Genomic DNA, 13,241 nt, shown 5'->3' with positions numbered 1-13,241 from the left:
TGAAAGCTTCTCATCTAAGATAAAGATCAAGATGAGGATGTCCACTATTCCTATTTTTATTCAACATAGTATTGGAAGTTCCAATCACCACACTTTGGCAAGAAAAATTAATGAAAGTTGTAAAAATTGGAAAGTTGTAAAAAGTTGTAAAACTGTAACTATATGCAGATGACATGATACTATATATAAAAAACATTAAAGACTCCACCAAAAAACTGCTAGAATAATGAATTCACTAAATTCCCAGGATACAAAATTAATATACAGGAATCTGTTGCATTTCTATATACTAGTATTAAACTATCAGAAACACAAATCAAGAAAACAATACTACTTACAATCGCATCAAAAAGAATGAAATATCTAGGAATAAATTTAACTAAGGAGGTAAAAGACCTGCACACTGAAAACTATAAGACACTGATGAAAGAAATTGAAAAAGAGACAAATATGTGAAAAGATATTCCATGCTGATGGATTAGAAATATTAATATTCTTAAATGCCTATACTACTCAAAGCAATTTACAGATTCAGTGCAGTCCCTATCAGAATTTCAATGACATTTTTCACAGAACTAAAGCAAATTATCCTATGATTTGTATGGAAACACAAAAGACCTCAAATAGCCAAAATAATCTTGAGAAAGAAGAACAAATCTAGAGGTATCATGCTACCTGATTTTAAACTGTATTACAAAGCTATTGTAATCAAAACAGTATGATATTGGCATTAAAACAGACAAGACACATAGATCAACGAGATGAGACAGAAACCCCAGAAATAAATCCACCCATTTATGTTAAATTAATTTATGATAAAGGAGACGGAATATACAATGGAGAAAGGACAGCCTCTTTAATAAATTATGTTGGGAAAACTGGACAGCTATATGCAGAAAATAAACTGAACTACTATCTTATAACATACACAAAAATTAACTAAAATGGATTAAAGACTTGAGTATAAGACCTTAAACCACAAAATTTCAGGAGGAAAACATAGGTAGTAAACTCCTTGACATCATTCTTAGCAATGTTTTTTTGGATCTGACTCCAAAGGTAAGGTAAACAAAAGCAAATATAAACAAATGGGACTAGATCAAACTAACAGCTTCTGCACAGTGAAAGAAACCACCAACAAAATGAAAAGGTAACATACTGAATGGGAGAATATATTTGCAAATGATATATTTAACAAGAGGTTGTTATCTAATAAATATAAAGAACTTATAAAACTCAGAAACAAAAAACAATCCAATTAAAAATGAGCAGAGGACCTGAATAGACATTTTTCTAAACAAGACATACAGATCATCAAAAGGTGCAACATTCCTAATTATGAGGGGAATGCAAATCAAACCACAGTGTGATGTCACCTTACAGCTGTCAAAATACTATTATGAAAAAGATAAGACATAACAAATGTTGGTAAAGTTGTGGAGAAAAGGAAACCCTTGTGCACTGTTGGTGGGAATGTAAATTGGTGCAGCCATTACGGAAACCAATATGGAAGTTCCTTAAATAGTAAAAATAGCTCTACCATGGTATACAGCATTTCCACTACTGGGTATCTTGCCAAAGAAAATAAAAACACTAATTCAAATAGACATATGCACCCCTATATTCTTGTAGCATTATTTATTAATAGCCAAGTTATAGAAACAACTTAAATACCCATTAATGGATGAATGAATAAAAATATGGTATATATACAGAATGGAATATTACTCAGCCATAAAACATGAAATCTTGCCATTTGTGACAACATGGTTGGACCTTGAAGGTATAATACCAAGCGAAATAAGTCAACAGAGAAAGACAAATTCCACATGATTTCACCTCTTTGTGGACTCTGAAAACCAAAACAAATAAACAAAGCAAAACACTGACTCATAGATACAGAGAACAGATTGGTGGTTGCCAGAGGGGAGAGGGTTGGGGTGGTGAAATGGGTAAAGGATACTGAGAAGTATAAACTTCTAGTTAGAAAATAAATAAGTCATGGAGATGTAATGTACAGAGTAGGGAATATAGTCAATAACATTGTATTAACTTTGTGAAGTTACAGATGATAACTAGACTTAGTGGTGACCATTTTGTAAATCTCTATGTTGCACACTTGAAACTAATATTCTATGTCAATTATACCTAAGTTAAAAAAATGACACTGCCTTTCTTTATTTGAGGGAAATAACTTTGTGTTATTAATTAATGCTAGTAAAATGATATCAAGTATGTATACATATAGTACTTTGTGAAGGGACAGTTAGGTTGCCATTAGAGTACTGACTGCACTTATAATGATCTCTTCTTCTTATAGGATCCCAATCATTCCTCGAACTAATTATTTAAAATAAAATTTAAATGCATTATTATCCCAAATGACTTCATTTTATTTTTCTATCTCCTTACACATTTTAACTACAGATAAAAAAGAATCTTTATTCAGCAAAAGTTTCTTGATGATTTTCAACGTAATTATTATTTCCCCTTTGTGTTGATATAACCAAATTTAATAATTTTGTTAAAATCCAGAGTGAATCAGTTCCTTTGGTACTTAAATGACAATTACTGAAAACAAGGGAAAGAAACAATACCATTTCAATAAGCTATAAATCCAAATCTGTTGAATTTAAACATCTCAATTCCACAAACCCTAAAGTTCTCATACAATGAGCTAAGATAATAATAATAATAATAATAATAATAATATTAATAATACCTTGGTTTGAAAATATCATCACTTTAAAGCTAGTAAAAAATAACTACCTTTTCTCCCTCCTTCCTTCCTTCCTCTTATTCTTTTTCTGGTCCATTTTTCTTACTAATCTACAAGTTACTTAGATATTTGATATGTTATTTGATTAAGGCAGAGTTAGTGGGAAAGGAAAGAGCTGCACCTTGTTTATTGCCCATTTTGATAAACAGGGTTTATCTTGTTTTCATGAAGGTTCACATGATCAATATTTAACCCTTGAGGAAAGCAATACTTTCTACCTGTGAAAATCAGTGAATGGAATTAAGGAAATAAGGGTATATTTCCTTCTTTTTAACCACCAATGAATTTTTTAATACTACTTATTTAATAGCTATTCTCATAATTTATTTTCTTTTATTCTGTAAAGCAGAGATTATTTGTAAGAAGACAGAGAGGAATAGGAGAGTGAATTAAGACATATCTGTATATTCAAAGGAAACAGCCTAGGTAAATCCTATGCATTAAATAAAGATCTGAGTCATACAAGCGAATATATTATTTGCTGATATTTAGGAAATACCAGGGTGAGATAGCAAAATGATTTTTTTTAAATTACAAAACAGTTACAAGTGCACAGGGATAAATTTTAAGTTGCTCTCCTAAGCAAATCTTGCTTGAAATGGGTAAAATAATTATTTTGGGGGATATTATTGACTGACATAGGACATAATAACACTTTGTTCGGCAATTAGCCACCCAGAAAGAAAGCAAATCCTAGTTTGATAAATTGACATTGAATACATGAGCATGAAATCTATCAGAACTAAATATTACTGATTGAGCAATTTCTTATACCTAGATTTTTTTATATTCCCATCTTTTTAAAAAAAAATATGAAATACTTTCCTTCTGCTGGTAATATCAGATGGAGCAAAGCCAGGATACAGTCTCTTTAAGTCCTTACAATACTCCAAACATCGCTTCTCTCCATTTTCAGATAGCAACTCTTTTGAAAATTAAATTATGGGTATACTTGTCAATATCCATTGGAAACTGAAATAGAAGACATAGTATAGTCCCTCACCCTCTGGCTGAGGTTTGGAATAGATTGCTTCTGCCTTCAGTAGTGATCATGAAAGAAAGAAAGACAAAAAGACTGGAAGGTATAAACACAATGCTTTAACCAAGTCCTGAGTGTTCTGCATGCATTATCTTTAGAAAACAATGACATGCTCACAGCTGGAAAGCCCAGCAAGAAAAACCAGGGACATCTTGATTACTTTCATAGATAATGACAAACCAGAGCCAGCTAGAGACCCCACGCACACAAACGCATCCTCAGAAGAGAAAAGCAGTCTGCGATGTTGTAGAGGCATTATTTAGCATTTCCAACCAGTTGCCAAACCTTGACAGGATATACAATTCAAACTGTGCCTTGTACCACTTGGAGGCTACTCTTAAAAGCTTTCTACTTGAAAAGTGAATGCCACCTTCCTCTAATATTTTTCCTCATCAGTATCTGTACAGGGAGAAGGGGTGTGAGAATCTATGACCAAAGGTGAGGTGAGCAGGTCTGAGACAAACTTCACCTAAGGTGAAAGCAGAATGAGCACGAGGGACTTAACCTGTTTTCTGGAATGAATGGGAAAGGGACTCGAATGCTAAATATTCCCCTCTCACACAGACCCTTGTTTCTATTAAGAGAAGTGACTCCTCAGTTTCCTATCCCTGCAACCTTGGAAATGAAGCTGTCCTGCTCACACACTGGCTTGAAGATAGTCACTGGGTCTCATCTCCTATCCCTGGGGCTCAACAGCTCTGCTTGGAAGTCTGTCAGGTCTGGACTAAACATAATCTATTTCTCTGCCCTCTGGGGTCTCAGGTCCCCTAAATAGGACTCGGTCGACCTGTTCTGGGACTCCCACAGTCTTTCTGCCCTCTGAGCCCAATAAAAAAGTTAGACAGGAGAGTGAGAAGGTGAGGAACAAATGGATGCTTTTGAAGTCAAAGGGACTGGGTGGAAACGAGCCAGCTCTCCACAGGGACTGATCAGGCGCGTGTGGGCGTGGGTGTCCCTGTTCTCCCACGAGGACAGGATCTTTCTCCATTCTCAGTTCAGCCCGGATCTTTTACATTCAGTGTTCCTGATTTTGAATAGTTACTCTGATGAACCGCCATGCATGAAATGGATGATTTGCAAGCTTCTGTGTCCCAAGCAATGCCGTGGATAATCAGATATCCAGATCGTGCAAGGGCAAGGGAATGTTCCTTTGTAGAAAGTGATCGCTCCCGCCACCAAAGAAGCAGGGCAGCCGCCTGAGGTGGAAACCCGGGCCCGTGCTCTGGCCTTGGTGCTGAAGCTGGAACGCACTGCCAGAACCCCCTCAGACGCCCCTGGGCAACTTTGGGAGGTGTGAGGGCACCGGTCAGTTCAGGCACCCCCCTCGCGGGTCGCCGGCAGGAAGCCCAGCACAACCGATGCCCTAGGACCCTCCACAGGGTACGCGGCTGGCTTATTCCTTTGCCTGGAGCTGGGAAACTTCTGTCCAACGTGTTTTTCTTTTTTCTTTTTAAACTGGAGCGGCCTTCTCCCCTCCCACCTGGGTCGCCATGGAGACTCGAGCTCTTTCTCTTTCTACGGGCAAAATGGGCGAAGCTTTGCGCGTTCACTATAGCAAGCCCCCTTTTCTTCCTGAGCAGCCCTGGGCATTCCCCCCCTCCGTTTTTCAGCAAAAGAAAGGCATGCAGGGCACGGTGCTAGTGGGAATGTGGCCCTGCGCCCTGGACAGTGCGGCTCTCCGGGACCATCAGACTTTGGATAAAAGCAAGCAGGGAACACTCTAAACACATAATGACTCTCCAACTCCCAAACACTAGAGTTTTGACCCCCCTACCCCCTTTCCTTTTTTGGGAGTGGAGGCGGGATTCTTCGGAAAATTCTGGTATTTTGTTTCTCCATTAACTTCTCCCCGTTTCTGTGTCTGTTTCTATTAAGAACGATTCCTTCCTATGAGCCTCTCCATATGGAGGCTGGTACAAGAGATATACCTGTGGATCAACCCAAGGTCTTACTGGATTTTGGGAATGCTAATGTTATTTCTGCTAAAAACGAATCCAAGCTTAATGTCTTGATGCAAATGAAAATACACCCAGGAGAAAGCATGTCAGTGGATTCATCCAACCCCCTAAAATGCAATAAACATCTCATTTTATCTGAAGGGTTTTTTTTCTTCCAATTTTGAAATCATTCAGTTTACTTCTAGAGAGAGCTTCCTGCTCCCTGTCTGTAGTCATCATATCGAATCCCATGTTTTATTGATTGAGAACAGTTAGGAGTTATTGCTTCCCATTCTTTGACTGTTTCTCCCCACCCCTCACTTTTGCTTCTCATGTTCTCTCTACTTAATGCGAAGAACAAGGATACCGCTTTCCACAAAGACAATGGGCTTTTCCCAACTATAAATGATTCCACCGCAAGCCATCCCTGCCAGTTAATAGGTGCCTTTCTTCTTGGCCAGCAGATGTTGAAATGATGTCTGCAATAACTGACTGGGTTTCACTGAGCCCAGGGCATGCAGACCCCTCCTCTCCCAGTCCCCGGTGCGACTTTTCAGTCGCTAATGCAAACCGTATGAAACAGATTTCCCTTCTGTTATGTAACCGGCTTCTCGCTAGCCTTTCCCTTGACTTGGGCATCCTGTTTCTCATCAGAGTGGAGGCATGCAGCGGCGGCGGCGGCGACTGGGGAGGGGGAGCAGGGGACCCGAGGGCACGAACGTCTTGCCCAGACTGATGCCAGCTTCTCGCCTTCGAGCAACTCAGGGCACCGCTTACCTTGCTGCGGACAGGGTGGTTTCACTCAATCATGATCTCCTCTCTTGGAACGGAGCAAGATTTAATAATTCACTATACGATGGATGGCGAGGGGATAGGGGATTTAAAAAAAAAGGAAAGAAAAACTGGAATCAGATGGTCAGATTTCACATCGGCCCCGGGAGGCTGTTAGGAGACTCCATTCCGCTCGCGGTGCATCCAGCTTGGGGTCCAGCTGCCCGGTCCCCGCGGCTCCCCACCCCTCCGCCCGCCCGACCTCTCCGGCCAGGTGCGGCCGTCTTCAAACTGGCTCCCTCTGGCCGAGAGCGGAGAGGAGGGCTGCGCGCGGGGGCCAGCGGAGGGGCGGAGGGTGCGCGCTGGGGCCGGGGCGGGGAGGGAGACCGGGCGGAGGGAAGGGGGGAAGGCAAGAGGGGCGGGAAGGGATAATCCCCGGCTGGGAGGCGAGTGATGGACCACGCGGGGAGACGTCATGAAAGCCGCAGATTCAGGGAAGGCTCCTCGGTTCCGGAGGACTGGCTGAGCCGCGCTTCAGCTCCCGGACCGCCGCGGCCCCGGGGAGAGAAGCGAGCGCAGCGCCGCGCGCCGGAGGAAAGCGGCCGTGCAGCCCGCTCCGGAGGGGCCGCGGGGGTGTGCCGCGGGGGAACGGGGGCGCCCCCCGCCGGGTGCATCAGTCTGGCGGGGCGGAGGGCCCAGCCCTTGACCCCGTCCCGCACCCAAAGGACGCCGGAAACGTGGGGCGCTCCATGCTGTGGAGACCTTTTGGGTTTAGCCTCCCGGTCCCCACCTTTCCTTCTTGGTCACTAAGTAAGTTATTCCGGAAGAAAAGCCTGGAAAACAGGAAAAAGCCGAAACTCTGGAATCAGTTTTTGTCTGCTGGATGGAGGAGCCGGCTCCGTCTTCAGGGTTTTGTGAGACCAGGAGAAAGAGGTCTTGTCACTGTCTCCCTCTGGGCTGAGACCAAGGAGAGTGACGCCCGGCGAGCGGCAGGGACCTGGAGCGCTCACTGTCCATGTGGCCAGGAAGACGGCAAGCGGCCGGTGGGAGTGGAGGCGCAGCGCCCAAAGGCTTTGCTTGCAGCCCGCGGTGGCCCAGCCCTCTGCTCCATTCGGTCGGTCCTGTTCACAGCAGTTGGGACCCGATCCCGCTGCCTCTCCATCCATGTCCCCGCCCTCATGTCCCTGTTCAGGGGCACTGGATACAAAGAAAGGGTCTATGGCTTTTTTCATACGTAGCTCGGTTTACCTTCAAAGTTAACTTTGTCAGGGTTTGGACAGGCGCCACCTAAAATCCTGTCCTATGATTTTAAACTTGCTTAGTGTGTTATTCCAGGGAGCATCTCACAGTGCTTCCCCTGCATGCCCCATTTTCTTTCTTTTTTTAAAATTTTGCTATCATTAATGTACACTTACATGAGCAACATTGTGGTTACTAGATTCCCCCATTATCAAGTCCCCACCACATATCATTACAGTCACTGTCCATCAGCCTAGTAAGATGCTATAGAGTCACTACTTGTCTTCTCTGTGCTATACTACCTTCCCCATGCCCCACCCCCTACAATATGTGTTCTAATCACAATGCCCTCTTTCCCCCGTTATCCCTCCCTTCCCACCCATCCTCCCCGGTCCCTTTCCCTTTGGTAACTGTTAGTCCATTCTTGGGTTCTGTGAGTCTGCTGCTGTTTTGTTCCTTCAGTTTTTTCTTTGTTCTTATGCTCCACAGATGAGTTAAATCATTTGGTACTTGTCTTTCTCCACCTGGCTTACTTCATTGAGCATAATACCCTCTAGCTCCATCCATGTTGTTGCAAATGGTAGGATTTGTTTTCTTCTTATGGCTGAATAATATTCCATTGTGTATATGTACCACCTCTTCTGTATCCATTCATCTACTGATGGACACATAGGTTGCTTCCATTTCTTGGCTATTGTAAATAGTGCTGCAATAAACATAGGGGTGCATATGTCTTTTTGAAACTGGGCTCCTGCATTCTTAGGGTAAATTCCTAGGAATGGAATTCCTGGGTCAAATGGTATTTTTATTTTGAGTTTTTTGAGGAACGTCCATACTGCTTTCCACAATGGTTGAACTAATTTACATCCCCACCAGCAGTGCAGGAGGGTTCCCCTTTCTCCACATCCTTGCCAACATTTGTTTTTGTCTTTTGGATGGTGCATGCCCCCATATTCGTATGATCATCACACACAGTATTTCCATATTTCCAAAGTGTTTCCACAACTTGCTTTTACCTCTGTACAGTCCATCCTTATAAGCCATCTTTTCTCTAGACATAAATGAATTGACAATTAAATTTAAAGAGCAGCAAATACCTTGGTTAATAATTTTGTAAAGGTCTTTCATAACTGGCTATTCTTGTGCCACTTTATAAAAGTGGCTTTCTTTCCACAAGACAGAATCTCTGTCTCCAAGAAGGTGACCTTACTCCAGAGAAAGGACTTACTGAGATCTCTTATTTTCAAGATTATTTTATTTTACATTCATACATGCTAATTACACAGCAATGCATCCCTTAGATTACTGTCTGATTTCTAAAGATGACTTTGGTATGGAGAGGTGTTTGCCTTAATTGGCATCATCAGCTGTATACAAATCAACCATGCATACAGCCTGTGAGCTCATATTTGTAGCTGATTTTCCTTGGGAGGCTGTAATCTCACATGCTGTTACTTCTGAGTCACATATTTCATGTACAGAAGATATTGGTATGTATAATATGTGATTTTCATGCTCCATAGTGCTTACTGGATCTAGTAACTGTCAGAGATAAAGATAAACAAAGAATAACTGGACTCAACAATTCCTGAAGGACTGTGGAGTAAGAATGCAAAATGCAGGATTTTGGTAGAAACAGCCCTGTAACATTAAAAGAACAATTCACACTGACTGTAGTTGTCCAAAAGAGCATTCTATTTAATCTGCAAAGCTGTTTGAGTATGCCCATTGATTTTGATTATATATGTTTCTACCAGTAGAAGGATTTCACAACGTTTCTTCCTTACAAGACGCCAGACTAATTACATCAAGAGAGGCTGATAACCTACTTGTCTCTTTTGAACCTTTTGAAAACTCCCCTAACTTGAAACACTGGCCAGTGTGATATGGTCTGCAGCTCTTTGTGAGTGGAATAGGAGCTGGTGTTGAGTGAGATAGTAACATTAGTGTGGTATTGGATTTGAGTAACATCAGAGACAAGATAATTGGTTTAACTGAGATAATTTGTTCTTCAGTGACCAGAGAGCTCAGTGACTGGCATGGATGCTGCTGAGAGAAGCCTTATTGACATCTGGAACTCAGGCAGGCTGGGCTTTGGCACTGTGTGCTCTAGCTCCTTTGAGCCTAAGAAGCCTGTCTCTTGGGCCACTCTGTGTTTAGCATACCTGGAACCTCACTTATATATTCATTTTATGATTTCAGATTAAGGCAAGGCCCTCATCAAGGGGTAAGGGGTGCTTCTAAGCCTTAGCTATTTCTGGCTCTGGCTAGGTCAGTACTGCAAAACTGATGAATATGGTGGCTTCTCGGACTGATCGATTCCTCTATACAGATGGGGCTGGATGCTCCCCCACGTGCCGAATGGTAATGGAGGCTTATTTGCTAACAGAATGGACAAACTGAATTATCTCCACTGAGTGTCATGTTTCTCCATCATTGACTGTGGCAATTTACAACCCAGTCTTTCTCCCTCACCCACATGTAGAACCAACTCTGCTCTGCACAGGCTGACACTAGAACTGTGGTGGGGGGTGATTTCTGGTCTCCATCTTGTCTGTCTTGTTTTATTTCTGTCTACTTGTTTTATATTTAAGCCCTCAGGCTGTTGTGAGTACCCACTTCTTTCATTTCACTTCCTCACCTGTTTCTCTCCACAAGGAGAAAAAACCACAACACAAACAAATCTTAAAAGTGCAGAGATGGTTGTACTATTTTTATGTAATTTATTTTAATTATGAAAGGACATCTTAAAGAGTAGCAAGAAAGAGACATTTTAAAGTTATTCTATTCTACGACTACTTCAATGGACTAGATGGATTTCATCAATGCTTCCTATATAGGTAAAGAGTTATTGTATTTCCTTTTTGGATTTTGATTATAAATTTAGAGATGGACTATTAATAAATAATCTCCAGGTGTAAGAAATTAAGTACTTTGCTAAGATGGGGGTTTTAGATGGTTTTTAGCTCTGTAGCAGGTATGCATGTTAGTGTTGAACCTTACATTTTTATTCTCCAATTATTCAGTTATTTCTTCTCCTTTTGGGACACACATTCATCTCCTACACATTTACTTTACTTTGGAATTCCATCCACTATTCCTACTACTCTTCAATTATAAGTGCTTGTAAACATTTTGAAATTATTCATTTTTGTTTGTGTTGCATGACTTGATAAACAAGTGTAATCTGAAGACTCATTTGATAAAGTCTTTCTTACAGAGTATTTTATTAGTTCATCATTTAGTAGGTATCATGCTTTTTAATCACAGTTTCCCCTAAGGAATTTATTAAAATGCAATTTTAAAAAGTCATAATAGCTTCAAATATAATATTTCAAAAAACCACAGGAGGTGAGGATTACAAGCAGTTGTATAAGTTAGTCTTCCTGTAACTCTTACTGTAAATAATTCTAGTTAACATGAAATCTACACAACAGAAACATTGAAGGTCAAAATAAAGGATATGAATTTATAAGATGCTCTTTCTGTGGTTAACCATTTGGCAAAATGCCCAAATTCTTTTTTTTCTTTTTTTAACTGATACTCTTAGCAAAGAGGTATGAGTTGCAGAGAATGACATAAAGTTCTCTTTTTGTATGCGGCTGCAACTTCCTATGGATCATTTACTACAGTCACCCCAGACACCAAGCAATCATTAGCAGACTGGGTCTTGTTTGCTTTTGTTAAGGGTGGAACTACAGCCCAGCATCCTCAGGTTTCCATGGGTCTCCCACCTTCTTCCCTAGAGATACAGCTCAGAGTCCAGTTCCAAATGCCAGATCAGCTTTCGTGGTCTTATGCAAGATTTACATATTTAAACAGTCTTGGCCCCCAGTGTCCATGCCAAGTGGTGGGTTTAGCCAGGGGTCTCCTGCTTTATCATTTCATCTGTAAAGTAGTTTGTAAGTGGGTTCTTCGGCAATCTGACTCTGAAATGGAGTTTAGTAGGCTGGATGTTTACTGGGGACATTTCTAAGGATGTTATGTCTGTGGGCTTAACACCTGTGGGTGGGAAGGAAAGGAAGTGTGAGTGGGCAGAGGGACAAACAAGCTGACACTAGCCTTGGAAGATCCTACAGGGATCTCTGAAGCTCCAACAGACCAGTAGACTTATTCGATACTGTGCTAAAACAGCCCCTGGCTAATCATCTCCTGGATGTGAACCATCCTGGGAAGGCAGTGACTCTGGACAAGGGGACTGTTTATGTCTGAAAGCTGTCTACCAAAGCCTTCTTGCAGCTGGGCCAATACATCCTTTCTTGAAGGTGGATGTTGGTGGCATATCTGTTTTTACCGCAAGTGGGGATGATAGCATTACCTACTCCATAGGGCTCCTGTGACTATTTTATGACATCATTCATATAAGAAGTAGAGTCCTGGGTCTGACATAAAGTAACTGCTTAATAAATGTCAGTTATTTATCAATGGATTTTGCTTGTCATTTTTATCATTAAGCAAACTCATGATTTTCAAGGAACTCCAGATTTACGTCCACCCAGTTTCAAGTCGCCCTATGAGTACCAGTAAAATACTGAGAATGCTTCTTATTGTCTCTGATTAGTTAACAAACCCATCCCTGTACCAATTACTCTGTCTGGGAGGGTACTATGCTAGCTGTGATCTGTTGGCACCTAGCATCTGTTTTCACCCACTTCTGGTACCTTGATTTGTGAAAAGGGCACATTAGTTAATGTTCAGAAAGGGATTTGTATCAGACTGGAAGTCAAAACACCCACTTTGTAGCACTTCCTAGAGTAGGAGGAACCCAAGGCTCCAGCATCAACTGCTTCTCCTTAAAAAGGGGTTCTAGAGAAGGGAAGGGGTCTGGAGAATAGCAAAGGTTCAGTAAATGTCATGTAACTCCCTAACGATAATGCAAGGGATTTGGGTTCTCTCTGTCTTTGGGGAAAACAGACGCAGTAAGGATTATTTTTTTGTAGGCTCATAGGAGACTTCAGTAACACAGTAGGTTCAGTTTCCCTTGCCCTAGCAATTCTCAACACTCAGTGATTTATTTAGGTAGGTCTTTCCTCCTGTTTTCTCTTTATTTAGAACTAAAGTGGAAGAAATGGAGTAGAGTCAATAAAAATTCCAGAATCCACAAGGAAAACATGCCAGCCTGGAAAGTATAGGGATGCAGTGATTTAACACTGGAATCCGTGACATTGATTGCTGGTGGCAGACAAAGCACAGATCTTGCTTGTAGCTTCAAGTCTCCCAGTTTCTGTCACCACTTGTATTTATCTGCTGACTCAAGGCCCTCCCAGCAGTAGGTGGGAGAATGCTGGTAAACACAATGATATGAAGGTGATAGAACGGCGGACATAGAATGTTGAAGTTGCCTCAGACATCACCTGGTTCCTTTCCAATTTCCATCACCCTTTCTCTGACCCCAGTCAAAATCCCCCAGGCTGCCTTTTCCCCCTAAATGTCTTGATTCGTTTCCACTTCCCAGCGCTAAGACCTTTGGCCTCTT

At 41.5% G+C, this 13,241-nt stretch overlaps 1 protein-coding gene across 1 annotated transcript in view; it reads right to left on the bottom strand.

Moving 5' to 3' along the window:
• Nucleotides 1–7,128, bottom strand: part of KCNJ6 (potassium inwardly rectifying channel subfamily J member 6) — a 270,068-nt gene extending 262,940 nt beyond the window's left edge. Inside the window, exon 1 of the mRNA XM_037014829.2 lies at nt 6,533–7,128. The gene's annotated coding sequence lies outside the window, so the exon portion shown is untranslated. The remainder of the gene's footprint in view (nt 1–6,532) is intronic.
• Nucleotides 7,129–13,241: the final 6,113 nt, after the last annotated feature.

The sequence above is a fragment of the Manis javanica genome, chromosome 3 (assembly GCF_040802235.1).
Source record: "Manis javanica isolate MJ-LG chromosome 3, MJ_LKY, whole genome shotgun sequence".
Classification (NCBI taxonomy): Eukaryota; Metazoa; Chordata; class Mammalia; order Pholidota; family Manidae; genus Manis; species Manis javanica.
The sequence above is the reverse complement of the archived record's forward strand: the minus strand, read 5'-3'. Positions and strand labels throughout refer to the sequence as shown.